At 47.4% G+C, this 13278-nt stretch overlaps 1 non-coding gene across 1 annotated transcript; it reads right to left on the bottom strand.

Moving 5' to 3' along the window:
• Positions 1 to 785: 785 nt before the first annotated feature.
• LOC116544864 lies at positions 786 to 892 on the bottom strand. Its single transcript, XR_004266073.1, has one exon. It is a non-coding gene; the product is annotated as a U6 spliceosomal RNA (small nuclear RNA).
• Between the last annotated feature and the right edge of the window lie 12386 nt (positions 893 to 13278).

The following is a 13278-nucleotide window of genomic DNA, read 5'->3' as shown; positions in this document are numbered from 1 at the left end:
TGTAGTCTTGGGGCCAGGGAGTTCCAACAGAGGGACAGCCCAACTGAAGGCCTTGAGGCAGAAGCAACCGCCGCCCCAGGAACAGGAAAGAGGCCTGTGTGGCTGGAACAGAGGGAGCCAGGAGGACAGAGGCAGGAGATGAGGTCAGAGAGGTCCGGGCCTGAGTTTTGCAATTCTTATTCTCATATGTACAATTTAGACAAAATTTAAATTTATCAAGAGAGAGAAATCAACATGTTGTCACAATTATCAGATACAATCAATCCACCACTCAACTGTGTCCCTCTTTTGTCATGACCGTTTCCTTCCCTCGCTCTGTATCTCTCATTCTCACCTGGGTCTCTCCAGCTTTTTTCTGTTTCCCCTGGGTTTCTGCCCTTATTTTGTGCCTCTCTCCTCTGCTGCTTTCTCCCCTTCGTCCTTCTAGCCCTTCTCTTCCATATGTTCTGCTCTATGCTCGCAATTTGTTTTGCCTCTTACTCCTCCTTCTCCCCTTTCTTTCTTTTTTTCTGAGACAGAGTCTCAGTGTGTCACTCAGGCTGAAGTGCAATGGCAAATTCTTGGCTCACTGCAACCTCTGCCACCCGGTTCAAGTGATTCTCCTGCCTCAGCCTCCCAAGTAGCTGGGACTACAGGCATGTGCCACCACTTGCGGCTAATTTTTTTGTATTTTTTTTTTTTGCAATGAAAATCACAATTTCGTTATTGGGTGCCTGTTTTTGCTTAACCTCACTATTTCCTTAGTGCTAGGTTAGCAGATACGGAAATGATCTTCGTAGACTGCGCGAAACATGGAAAGCTTCGGGAATCTGCGTGTCATCCTTGCACAGGGGCCATGCTAATCTTCTCTGTATCGTTCCAATTTTAGTATATGTGCTGGCGAAGCAAGCACAGTTTTTTTGTATTTTTAGTAGAGATGGGTTTTCACTATGTTGGCCAGGCAGATCTTGAACTCCTGATCTCGTGATCCGCCTGCCTCGGGCTCTCAAAGTGCTGGGATTACAGGCGTGAGCCACTGCAACCAGCCTTTCTCCCCTATCTTTCTATTGTCCCCAATCTACATATATTTCTGCTGCCCCTTGGCGCTCTATGTTAAATTCCCTCTTCCCTGTTATACCCCTGTCCCCACTCTCTGGCACCCCCGATACCCAGGCCTCCCCCTGCTCTCCTTGTCACCAGCTGTCCTCTCTCGCTGTCCCACCACCATGCTGCTCTGTCTGCAGTGGCTCCAAATCCCTCCTTCCCCTACTCTGAGGGGCCTCCCCTTTGCTGTCTCACTCCTTATCTTGCTGTCCTTCATCTTTCTGGACATTGAGCTTTTCTCTACATTTCTCCTGTTGTTTCCCTGTTACTTTCTCAGTTCCTTCTCTCAATTCCTTCTGCAAATCCCTCACCCATTGTCTACCATGCCATGTGTTTACGGGTTTTCCTCATTCTTTCCTCTCGTTTTTCTGCTTCTCTCTCAGTCCTGTCTCTGTCTCCAGATCCCCTGGGTCCACACATTCACGGGAGGGTTTGGAGTAAGACGCCTGCATCCTGGAAGAGCACATTTTCCAGGGGCTGGAGCTGGGCAGGCAAGAACATCGGGTGTCACAGGACAGGCCTGGGGAGCAGCAGGCGCGGCACGAGGAGCCGGGAGGTGGGGGCGACAGCGCCTTAGGAGAGGGGTGGGGTCTGCAGGATCCCAGGACCAGGCAGAGGACTAGGCGTCCCCGGGACCCGGGCTGCGGCGCTGCGGTCCAGGGGCCGACGAGAGCGAGGCTGGGAACCCGACAGAACTGAATTCACCTCGTGGATGAGGGCTTTAGGTGGCGCGGCACGGGAGGAGGGGGTCAGTAAAAGGTTTTAAACGGGAACATGGAACGAAGAGACTTGTGTACGTGACCAGACGGCAGGGAGATCCGGGACGGATCCAGCCTCAGAATGGTTTCACCCCAAAATCACAGACACGACCCCGGGTCTCACGGCGACGTGTGATTTCCTTGCGGTGAGGGCATTTTCAGGGGTGTACGAACCTGCAGATCCCGAGTATGGAAGCACCAGAGGACTGCGAAGCGCAAGTTTAACAGGCTGTGGGAGACGCATGCGCTGAGGCCCAGGGGTCACTCCGCGCAATCTGCTTCCGGGTCTGAAGGAACATGCGCGCGCAGCGCGGCGGGCGGGCTCAGCAAGCTGCGGATTGGGAGAGCGGGGGAAAGGAGGAGGCGGGGCCTGTGCTTTCCTCTTCTGGCTCCCAGGACATTTCTATATTCTGGGTTAGGGAAGCGATATTAACCAGTGATGCTGAGGCAACTCGGCAGGATCTCCCTGGAGCGGGAAGCAAAGTCTGTGATTACATCCAGGAAAATTCCTGCTATCGAAATTAAGTTTAGCAATTTAATTTAAAAGCCCTAGAATTTTCCAGGAAAATTCCTGCTATCGAATTAAGTTTAACAATTTAAAAGCCCGGGCCGGGCGCGGTGGCTCAAGCTTGTAATCCCAGCACTTTGGGAGGCCGAGGCGGGTGGATCACGAGGTCAAGAGATCGAGACCATCCTGGTCAACATGGTGAAACCCCGTCTCTACTAAAAATACAAAAAATTAGCTGGGCATGGTGGCACGTGCCTGTAATCCCAGCTACTCAGGAGGCTGAGGCAGGAGAATTGCCTGAACCCAGGAGGCGGAGGTTGGCTCACCGCAACCTCCGCCTCCTGGGTCCAGGCAATTGAACAAAAACGAAACACCCCACCCAAAAAAAAAAAAAAAAAAAAAAAACAAAAACAATTTAAAAGCCCTAGAATCGTCTGTGAAGTGGATGCAGACTGGAAGGTGGAATGCAAACTCTGCATGCAGTGATAATCCAGTTACATACTGACTGCCCACAGAACAAAATAGAAATCCCTCTATTTTCTAGTCTCCATTAAATAGACTCAACTCTGTATTTACTTGCAGATTTTTTTTTTTTTTTTAAGACGGGGTTTCACCATGTTGGTCAGGCTGGTCTTGAACTCCCAACCTCAGGTGATCCGCCCGCCTTGGCCTCCAAAGAGCTTGGATTACAGGCGTGAGCCACCACGCCCGGCCTCGCAGAATTTTTTTTTTTTTTAAAGACGGAGTTTCGATCTTGTTGCCCAGGCTGTAGTACAGCTCACTGAAACCTCCACCTCCCTGGTTCAAGCGATTTCTCCTGCCTTAGCCTCCTGAGTAGCTGGGATTGCAGGTATGCGCCACCACACATGGGTAATGTTTTTTGTATTTTTCGTATAGACCTGCAGACCGGGATTTACCACATTGGTCAGGCTGGTTGGTCTCGTACTCCTGACCCAGGTGACCACACTCCTCGGCCTCCCAAAGTGCTGAGATTACAGGCGTGAGCCACCGCGCCTGGTCCAGAAACTTTCATAGCGACACCACCTGGGGTGCAAGGCAAGGGAAGCTAAATCTATCACCATCCAGATTTATCTTGCCTCTGCCCAGAAGACGAAAGTGCACTGGAAACAGCAGGATTTTGCAGCAAAGAAAGAGTTAAATAATTGCAGGGCTAGCCAAGTCGAACAAGTGGGAGAGGGGAAATTTAATTCTCAAATCCGTCACCCGAAAAGCTGGGAGACTAAGCGTTTTGAGGATAATTTGGAGCAAGCGGGTAGGGAATTGCTGTGGCTGTTGGTTGGGGAGGAAATCAGGACGGTCCAAAACAGCCTCCTGGAGCTAAGTTTTTGGGTGAGGGGGTCACAGGACCGGGTGGTGCCAGTTCTCTGCTACCAGTGAGGAAGTCCAGGTGGTTGAATACCGGAGGTTAAAAAAAAATTTTTTTTAAAAAGAGGGCCAGGTGGCCTGAGCTGGTCTGCCCAATTGGAAAGGTCTGAAAAACACCTCAAAGACCAATCTTAGGTTTTTACAAAAGTGATGCTATCTACAGGGGCAATTAGGAAAATTACAAATCTTGTGGCCTTCATAATAATGACTGGTTAATCTTTACACCTACATTTTAGCAGAATACAGGTACCTTCCATAATCCTAACTTTGTGGCCTTTCCTCAATCTTACAAAGGTGGTATAGATCACCTGAGAGGGTCAGTTTGGGAAGGGACTACTATTGTCCTTGCTTCAGAGTGATAACTATAAACTGAATTCCTCCCATAGTTAGCTGAACCAATGCCCAAGAATGAGCGAACAGCTTCTGTGGTAATAATTGACAATTAAGTTTTATTTCTTTCACTATCACATTTTTTGCAAAGGCGGTTTCAGGTTCAGTGATAAGTTAGAACACCAATTTATGCTTTAAATAAGAAGCAGTATCTTTTTTTAAGTAGATACTAATTACATAGTTTTTCTTTGCTGTTGTTATTCATATTTATTTATTTATTTGAAACAGGGTCTTCTGTCCTCCAGGCTGGAGTCCAGTGGTATGATTACCACTCACTGCAGGCTGAAACTTCCAGGCTCAAGCGATCCTCCCACCTCATCCTCCTGAGTATCTGGGACTACAGGCATGAGAAATCACACCCTGCTATTTTTTTTTTTTCCTTAAGTAGAGATGGAGTCTCTGTATATTGGCAGGCTGGTATCAAACTCTTGGCCTCAAACAATCCTCACTTCAACCTCCCAAAGTGCTGGGATTACAGGCCAGAGCCACCGTGCCTAACTACATTTGTTATTTTATTCTATGCAAGATGAGTTAATCTCAAATATTTCTGAGATCAACTTTGCTGACATCCTAATGAGGACTAAACTCTGATTTGTTTTATGTTGCCCAAATTCCTATCTAAGGGACCTAGGGAGTCATGCCCTACAAATCATAAATTCTCATCAGATGGGTTTTATTTAACTCTATATACCGTGACTTACTTTCCAGCCTGACTTGGGTGTAACATTAGGAGACAAAGAAGAAAATAAAAATATTTTACCCCAAAACATGTTTCTTTGTCATATTTTGAAATGGCCCTGCAAAGCTGTTTTTATGGGGGAAATCTGCATCTGTAAACAATCTCTATTAACATAGCTAGATCTTCTTCTTCCAGACCCTCCCAATCCTAGAGATTAACTAGGATCTGAATAGAAAATAATTGTCATATATTATCTCAAAGGGCAGCCACTATAATACTTCACAATAATTTTGGGCTAGGCGTGGTAGCTGATGCCTGTAATCCCAACATTTTGGGAGGCCGAGGCAGGTGGATCACTTGAGGTCAGGAGTTCAAGACCAGCCTGGCCAACAGGGTGAACCCTCATCTCTACTAAAAATATAAAAATTAGGCCAGGCGTGGTGGCTCACACCTGTAATCCCAGCACTTTGGGAGGCCGAGGTGGATGGATCACGAAGTCAGGAGTAGGAAACCAGCCTGGCCAACATGGTGAAACCCTGTCTCTACTAAAAATACAAAAATTAGCCAGGTGCAGTGGCGGGCGCCTGTAATCCCAGCTACTTGGGAGGGAGAGGTTGCAGTGAGCCAAGATTGCACCACTGCACTCCAGTCTAGGTGACAGATCAAGACTTCATCTCAAAAAAACAAAACAACAACAACAACAAAAACAATTGGTCAAGTTTGTCTAAACACTGCTCCCTCAGCCTCCCAAGTAGCTGGGATTACAGGCGCATGCCACCATGCTGAACTAATTTTTGTATTTTTTTTTAGTAGAGACAGGGTTTCACCATACTGGCCAGGATGGTGTCGAACTCCTGACCTTGTGATCCACCCGCCTCGGCCTCCCAAAGTGGCGGGATTACAGGCGTGAGCCACCATACCTGGACACTCAACTGATTGTTAACAAGGAAATGTTTCAATTCACCTATAACCTGAAACCTCCACCACCGCCCCTTTGAGTTGTCCCACCTTCGTGAACCAAACCAGTGTATTTCTTAAATGTATCTGATTGATGTCTCATGTCTCTCTAAAAATGTAGAAAACCAAGCTGTGCCCAACTACTTTGGGCACATGTTCTCAGGACCTCTTGTGGACTCTGTCACTGGCCATGGTCACTCATATTTATTTGGCTCAGAGTAAATTTCTTCAAATATTTTACAGAGTTTGACTCGTTTCATCAACACTAACATCACCATGTCATTAATTTCTAAATATATTGTAATTTCAAATTCACTATGTACATTCTGAAATAAGACAATTAACATTTCATTTTAAAATTGTAACATATTTTAGATATTTTCTTTGTGTTCTGTTACTCAATGTTCTGTCATGTGTGGATAACAAAGCCAATAAAATACTCTTCAGAAGTGATTTGGATTTATTTTCCCTTAGAGAAAAATTAATTTTGAAATATTTCTAAGGATAAATGGCAGGCAGGTTATTTTCTTTCACATGAACTCTCAAGAAAGGACAACTTGGCTGGGCTCAAACTTGTAATCCCAGCACTTTGGAAGCCCGAGGCGGGCGAATCATGAGGTCAAGAGATCGACACCATCCTGGCCAACATGGTGAAACCCTGTCTCTACTAAAAATACAAAAATTAGCGGGGTGTGGTGGTGTGCGCCTGTAGTCCCAGCTACTCAGGAGCCTGAAGCAGGAGAATCATTTGAACCCAAGAGGCAGAGGTTGCGGTGAGATTGTGCCTTTGCACTCCAGCCTGGGCAACAACAGCAAAACTACATCTCAAGGAAAAAAAAGAAAGAAAGAGACATTGTTCTAAATTTCAATGCCCAGGAGTGGTCCAACAGTCAGAGGCTTGGAGAAAGAGGGAAGCCTAAGCTTTGAGTAAGTCAACAAGCATTGTTCCATGATCGGTGAGGACAAACAATTGAGAAATCCGTGATGAGACAAACTGTGGGAATTTGGAGCTTTTTCTTAATGTAAACAAAGAGGGTAAGCTTTGAAGTAAGGTGTTTCTAGGGAAAACAAAAACAAAAGGTTGGGCAAGAGAGTGGTTTCTGGTGGGTTTTGTTTCTTTTTTTGCTTTTGCCCTAAGAACAGTCTCAAGAGGCCTAAAGAACATGTGCCCCTCTGGTGGGTTCTTCAATCTTTGCTATTTCTTCAACTCTTTACTATGTTTATGGGGTTGAAGTAAACTTCAACACTGTCACCACATGTAACATCAAACAAAATTTAAAAAATAATAAACATATGTACTATTTGAAAAACAGAACTAAAAATAATAGGAACAATAGTGAAATTGTCCCATACCTCAGTTTTTCAATGAAACTAAAGGGTCTTGGGTTCTCATTATGGCTGTGCGGTATTCATTCCTATCACATACAAGAAACACCAGTAATTATTGGGAGGCATGGCTCTAAATTTTCAACTTCAGGGGGCTGTGTAGCTGTTAAATTAAATACAAGCCTAGAGATATATTAAGAAAATTAGTGTTTCCTTTTCCATTTTTCTGCTGGCCATGGAAAAACATAATGTCAAAGTTTTATAAATTCTTTGGTCACAATTAGAAAATACAAGCACTAGGCTGGGTGCAGTGGCTCACAGCCGTAATCTCAGCACCTTGGGAGGCCAAGGCAGGTGGATCACAAAGTCAGGAGTTTGAGACCAGCCTGCCCAACAAAGTGAAACCACGTCTCTACTAAAAATACAAAACTTAACCAGACATGGTGGCATGAGCCTGTAATCCTAGCTACTTGCTAGGCTGAGGCAGGAGAATTGATTGAACCTGGGAGGCGGAGGTTTCAGTAAGCCCAGATGGCACCACTGCACGCAAGCCTGGTCAACAAGAGTGAAACTCAGTCTCAAACAAAAAAAAAAAAAGAAAGAGAAAGAAAATGCAAGTACTAATTACTAATTTAGATGTCAGATCCATGTCACATTCTCAAATTAATCTAAATTTTCTTCACATCCCTTTTTATACCAGTGGAGCCCTGCTGAAGATGCTTAAGAGAAGTTTTCTGTCAGAGAAATAAGTTGATGAGAATAAACTCAAGGTGAAAATTCTGTTATTTTCTGTGACCTGGAAGAAAAAGCTTAAGGTGAATTTATATTGAGATTTGTTATAGAGAGAGAATATAGAGATGTGGATGAACTAGGTATAACTGAAGTTTTTCTGTCCACAAACCAGGTGAAAGCATTGGAGTAGGCAAACAGCTAGTCATGAGCAGGTCAGGGAGCCCCTGTGTTACCTGATCCAGAACCTAGATTTGGGTCCTAATCCAGAACCTGAGAGAGGGGCTCTTAGATCTCACACAAGAAAGAATTCAGGGTGAATCCATACAGTAAAGTGAAAGCAAGTTTACAATTAAGAAAGTAAAGGAGGCCGGGCGCGGTGGCTCAAGCCTGTAATCCCAGCACTTTGGGAGGCCAAGGCGGGTGGATCACAAGGTCAAGAGATCGAGACCATCCTGGTCAACACGGTGAAACCCCGTCTCTACTAAAAATACAAAAAATTAGCTGGGCATGGTGGCGCGTGCCTGTAATCCCAGCTACTCAGGAGGCTGAGGCAGGAGAATTGCCTGAACCCAGGAGGCGGAGGTTGCGGTGAGCCGAGATTGCGCCATTGCCCTCCAGCCTGGGTAACATGAGTGAAACTCCGTCTCCAAAAAAAAAAAAAAAAAAAAAAAGAAAGTAAAGGAATAATGAATGGCTACTCCACAGGCGGAGCAGCCTCCTATCTCATCCTGAGCGTAAGAATGCCTTAACTTCCTGGGAATGTAGCCCAGCAGGTCTCACTTATTTTATCCAGCCCCTATTCCAGATGGAGTTGCTCTCATTCAAAAGCCTCTGACACTTGGGAAAAGAATCTGTAGAAAGGAATCTATAGAAATGCAACTCACTGGGCCTGGGCGAGGTGGCTCACACCTGTAATCCTAGCACTTTGGGAGGCTGAGGGGGGCGGATCACAAGTTCAACAGTTTGAGATTAGCCTGGCCAACATGGTAAAACTTTGTCTCTACTAAAAATACAAAAATGAGCTGGGCACGATGGCAGGCGCCTCTAATCCCAGCTACTCAGGAGGCTGTGGCAGGAGAATCTTTTGCACCTGGAAGGCGGAGGTTGCAGTGAGCCAAGATTTCACCACTGCACTCCAGCCTGGATAACAGGTCAAGACTCCGTGTCACACACACAAAAAAAGCAACTCACTGATAGCCTCCTTCAAGATGCTGCCAGCTGACAGCAAAAAAAGGACAGTGGCTACACTGCTAACACCTGGCCTTGTGGCTATGCCCTCTGACCCAGAAGGGGACATATTAGGGGCTAGCTGGACATACTCAAGATGGGGGATTTTCCGCAGTAACAACTATGTGTACTTCTCTAATAGCCCACACTAGAATAGTCTCCTGATCATAATGATACTAAAACACACGCCCCTGGGTGGAGATTTGAGATGCTAATGAGACATGTGACGTGTGTACCAGCATGGACCATTACAGTGCTTTCTGATCAGAGGACTTCCGGGAATGACCCTGCACAGCCCTTTCATGAATAATCATGTCAGATTCTCATAAAAAGGCTCTGCCCAGCAATAGTAGGGACAGACTCATTCTTTCAGGAGCCCACCCTGTCCCACTGTTCAGGGTGTCTCTTCTTTCTGAGCTCCTATGTCTTTAGATAAAGGGCACTTACCCACTTAACTCTTTCTGCATGTCTCTTGGATGAATTCAAGAAGACCACGAACCAGAGGACTTCCACGTCCCTCCTGGTAACACGGAGACCCAGAGGACTTCCACGCCTCTCCTGGTAACATCTCGTGTTTTCGGCTGGTTACCTGGCCTGAAACTGTTCTCCCGGGTAAGTGCTAAAAACGTAGTGCCAGATTATCTGGCCGAGGACCTCTGCTGCTTTCTGCACTGAAGAACCTCCTGCCTGAACGCAGTTCTTGCAGCTTTAAGGGGAGGGGTTTTTCCTCTCATGCTGTGTTTACTAACAAATGCCCGGTACCATTTTCCTTCAGCCACTGTGACTCTGCTCCCTCTGGCTGATTTCTCAGCTCAGCCTCAGGGGTGACAGGCCGAGGAGGGAGGACTTTCAAGTCCACACCAGGAAGATCTGAGACATGGTGACCCTCCCTGCAGAAGGCTTGTGAAAGGCAGGGAATATGCCCTAGCTGGGCAATGACTGGGAGCTTCACATCTTTCAACTAAAACTGCGATCCCGTCTTAAGTCAGCTCTTACACTTTCCATTCATGGCAGTCAATTCTCCTGGACACAATACGCCACCACCAGTGAATAATGCCCCAGGTCACTCTGCTTACTCCTTGCTGTCCCTGTCCTCGCCACCGGGCTTCCTTGAATTCCTCCTTCATGTGCAAGCCCCCTGTGCGTCCTGCTTGTCTGGGGCCTGCTGTGTCTGCTTCGCTGCCAGGCGCCGGATGCCTCTGTGGGCCGATGCTGAACTTCATACCTACTTTTTCCCCAGAAATGAGACCCAGCTTCGTCCTTTCGCTTGCCTCCTTTCTCACTGCAGGGACCGGCACTGGCAGGATGCCCGCTTACGGGCATCCCTCGTTTATTACCGGGTCCTTTTCCGCCCAACCACCCTTCAAGAATGCCTCATCCTGTGGCTCCTAAAGCGAGCCGTCCGCTTCCTCCGGGTGTTCATCTATGGCCCTCTTCCCCAGGCCCCAGTTTCTCTTTACAACCGCGGTTTCCTATGGGCCACTGGGAAGTTCTTCATCCGCCTCCTAAAGCCATTGTTGCAGACCTGTGAAGCAGTCAGGCGCTTTCTGCGTTATGTTGAACAAGCTGATAGAAGATGCCCCCGGCGCTCCCCTTGCTGCTTATGTGACCATATAAGGGACGTGAAAAAACGGAATCAACAGCCCAGTCCACTAACTCTGAGTCCCAGGGGGCTTCCATGCCTTTTTAAGCACTTCTTCTGTATGATCCCCAAGGAACCTACTATGAGTAGGGGAAGGTACCAGATTTACCTCCATTCCTCTAACCATCTGTATGCATTAATCCAATATTATTATGCATTAAGGGGACCTTACCGTGGAGTCCCTTCTCTGCAGACTTTAGCAGGGGCAAGACTACTGGACTTCTTGCAGAACCAAGGTTACTGGGAATATGAGAGACAAGAGAACTACTCCTATGCCAGACGTTCTTACATCCTTCCTTGCCCAATACAGACTTGAGAAAGGCGTCCCTGCCAGCCATCAATCCTAGGAAATCTAGGAAACCCCTCTAAGCAAAACAAGATACAGGGAAATAATGGATGCTGCATATGTTAAGGTTAGCTCATTCTGGAGCCCCGGGTAGAGGGCTTCATCCTATCTAATTCACCCTTGTAGATAGAGGCATGGACACTTCACCTAGGCCAAGGTGTGGAACGCCTCACCTTCCTGAGGCACCAGATAGGTGGAGGGATGCCTTCTCTATCCTACGTTCTTTCCTGTCTTCTCTTTCAGATGGGTAACCAGATCTCCGTACCCCGGGATTCCCCTCTTGGATGCATCCTTAGAAACTGGGATAAGTTTGATCCCCAGGCATTAAAACGAAAAAGATTGATTTTTCTTTGCAATAAAGTTTGGCCAAAATATAAACTAGAAGGACAGGAAGCCTGGCCAGAGGGAGGAAGCTTAAATGTTAATACCATACTGCAGCTTGACCTCTACTGCCGACACCAGAGCAAATGGTCCGAGGTCCCTTATGTGCAAACCTTTATGATCTTGAGGGAAAACCCCGATTTTTGCAAAGGCTGCAAGATAGATCCTGCCCTTTTAGCTATCCTCAGTCGTCCACTCCAGAACCCTCAACCAGGAAACTTCAAAGATTTCCTGGTCAACTCACCTCAACCTCCTCTTCCTGAGACCAAAGAGGAAGAACAGGCACCCCCAGCTCCTTCCTCCTTATGTCCTTCTCTTAGCCTTCACAGGTCAGCCCTAACCTACGCTGGTCCCTCAGGCCCCTGCTCTGGAACCTGCCCACTACCAACGGTGAGCAGACCCACAGGACCAGTCCCGGTTCGAGGCCCCTTTCTCTTGCAGAACTTGACCCAAGTTAAGGAAGGCCTGGGAAAATTCTCGGAGAACCCGGGAAAATTCACCGAGGGCTTCCGTAAATTAACCCGCACTTTTGAACTAACCTGGAAGGATGTCACCATCCTCCTAGGACAAACCCTCCCTCTGGAAGAAAGACAGACCATTTGGGAGGCGGCCCGTCAATGCGGGGATGAGCTACACTTGGCAGATGCCAACTACCCCGTGGGAGCTACGGCTGTTCCCCTGCAGGACCCCAACTGGGACTACAACACCCAGGCAGGAATCTGCGCCAGAAACCACATGCTCCTGTGCCTAATAGAGGGAATGAAAAGGAGTCAAGTCAAGCCTGTAAATTATAATAAGTTAGCAACCATCGACCAAGGGCCAGATGAGAACCCCGCAGCCTTTCTCGAAAGGCTCCAGGAAATTCTTATCAGACACACCAACCTAGACCCGGGATCCCCAGAAGGACAGCTCGTCCTCAAGGATCACTTCCTGACACAAGCTGCCCCCGACATTAGGAGAAAACTGCGAAGGCTGGCTCTGGGACCCAGTGCCCCCATGTCGGAAATCCTCAAATTAGCTTCCTCGGTGTTTTATAGCCGGGGCCAGGATGAGAGGGACAGGGCCAAGAAGAAGGAGACACAGAAGAGGCAGTCTCAGTTATTAGCCGCTTTCCAAGTCCACCAGCCCCCTCCAGGTTGCCCTAAGAATGCCCTCCCAGGGAAGTGCCACCAGTGTGGGGAGCTGGGCCACTGGAAGGCAAACTGCCCCTACGCGCCAAAGGGGGAAAAGCCCTACACGGTCTGTCCTCTCTGCCGTCGGCTTAGCTACTGAAAAGGGGACTGTCCTGAGAGCCAAAAGGGCCCCAAGCCGGACTCCAATCCAATGATGGCTTTGAGCTGAGGTACCCTCTGCTGTGGCCGGCTCCCAGATGTGACATCATCATCAAAGAGATGGAGACAAGGGCAACTTTGGACGTAGCAGGTAGGACAATACATTTTCTATTTGATTCGGGAGTCGCCTGCTCAGGCTGACCCCCTTCTCTGGGTAACTTTCCTCTGTCAGGTAATCAGGGTAAATGGCACCTCCTCTTCACAAGATTTACACCTTCTTTATTGTCAAAAGACCAGTTAATCTTCTCCCATGAGTTCCTGGTAATGTCTGAATGTCCCATACCTCTTTAGGGCAGGGATACACTCTCCAAACTAGGGGCATGCTTCATGTGGACCTGAACTTCCCTTAAAGGCCTTTTTTTTTTTTTTGGAAGAAACACCCATGACATTGGTGAATTAGCTTGATCCGAAATCACAAATAACCCTAAGATAAGGGCCTCTGATATGCTAGGAGGGGCAACAACTACAGTCTCAGTCAAAATCCAGCTAAGAAAACCTTCCCTTTCTTTCCTAAGAAACAATACTCACTACG

This window comes from Sapajus apella, unplaced genomic scaffold (assembly GCF_009761245.1).
Source record: "Sapajus apella isolate SASKATOON/1434 unplaced genomic scaffold, GSC_monkey_1.0 scaffold233, whole genome shotgun sequence".
NCBI lineage: Eukaryota > Metazoa > Chordata > Mammalia > Primates > Cebidae > Sapajus > Sapajus apella.
Note: the sequence above shows the minus strand (reverse complement) of the source record. Positions and strands in the feature narration are given on the sequence as shown.